This window comes from Morone saxatilis, unplaced genomic scaffold (assembly GCF_004916995.1).
Source record: "Morone saxatilis isolate NCDOM2014 unplaced genomic scaffold, NCSU_SB_2.0 Contig1, whole genome shotgun sequence".
Taxonomy (NCBI): Eukaryota; Metazoa; Chordata; class Actinopteri; family Moronidae; genus Morone; species Morone saxatilis.
The window spans coordinates 17716540-17717973 of record NW_023339651.1 but is presented as its reverse complement, the minus strand read 5'-3'; the positions used below and the strand labels follow the sequence as shown (position 1 = coordinate 17717973).

General features: G+C 37.5%; 1 protein-coding gene across 1 annotated transcript in view; it reads left to right on the top strand.

Moving 5' to 3' along the window:
• Window positions 1–1434, top strand: part of LOC118334266 (ryanodine receptor 2-like) — a gene marked incomplete in the record, with an annotated part of 114618 nt that overhangs the window by 112201 nt on the left and 983 nt on the right.

Here is a 1434-nt window from a genome sequence, read left to right as displayed (position 1 = left end):
CTGTGACTCTCTGTCAGCCTGGCTACAGTGCTGAAGAGGAACCTAGGGTTGTTCTTATTTTCTTCTATTAGTGCTGAATAATAGGCTGCTCTGGCATTACGGAGGGCCTTTCTATATCTTAGAAGTAGTAATGGTTTAAATTTGGCGTGTTTGTGGTGTGTTTGTGCATGGGGGATATACAGCAGGGGTATTCAGCTACAGTTTTCTAAGGGGCAGAATGTTTCTAAGCAGACACTGCGGAGTGATGGTTAAAACCTGTAATTCAAAAATTTCTACGCAGGCCTGATTGACAGAAAATGTTAATCAACTTTAACTGGTTTTACAGTTACACCGTTATCATGCATGTAACACATTTGGTTTAATACTGCAGACCACAAAATTCTGGGGGCTGCTAAACAAACTATTGTCATTTTGATAAAGACGTCAGGCATAAAAGTATAAAATAAAGATAATTTAATTTAAAATAATCGGTCTGTGAGGAGCCGTGATCTGATTTTTATGCTCTGAACAATGACACAGCCACTCCAACCGTTTTCTCAATGTAAATGTTGTTTTGCTTGGTAAATTTTGCATTTTAGGTGAACGATAGCGGGCAGTCAGTGGGCTCACAGACAAACATATTTAATTTCCTGTGATAACTACTTCATAATAAAAGTCTATTTGTGTTCCGCCAATTTAATATGAAGGTGCAATTGGAGGAAATGTTCCTGCTTATTTTTTTTATCTGTGGCCATTCTGCAGGTGGTATGAAAAGCTTTGGCGAGCCACAAGTTGAATACCCCTGGTGTACATATGTGTGATAATATTGTCAGTGAATATTATTTCTAATAAGTGTGTGTATGTGTGTTTCAGATTCTTTGTGATGTATCTTATCAACAAAGATGAAACAGAGCACACAGGCCAGGTAAACCAACTCATTTTAATTTGTAGTAAATATATATATAAATATATATTTTACTATGAAACTGTAATGTGGTTGGTACAACTCAACTCAACAATGTTTCTGATCCTTGCTATTGGCTACTTGCATTGTTAATGCCTCTGTATGATTCCAACAAAGTGCACTGCAAAAACAGCCCTTATACAAACAAGCCAAATATTCTTAAGTATAACAAGATTTTCTTGTATTGAGCAAAAAAAAATCTGCCAATAAGGTAAGCCAACTTTCTTAGCTAGAACTCTTAAAACTTGCATTAAGAATCTAGCCACTGAAAAACTGTAATGTACGGAGCCCCTAAAGGGACATGGGAAAAAAAAAAAAATTGAAACGTTTCTAGTGCGCACTAGATACTTTCTGGTGCTCACGAGATACTTTCTGGTGCGCACGAGATACTTTCTGGTGCTCATGAGAAAACTTTAGGTTAAGTACAGGCAGAGGCAGTCATGTGCTTCCCGTGCGTATGCTCTAGGCTCATTAACTACAACCACATCTCC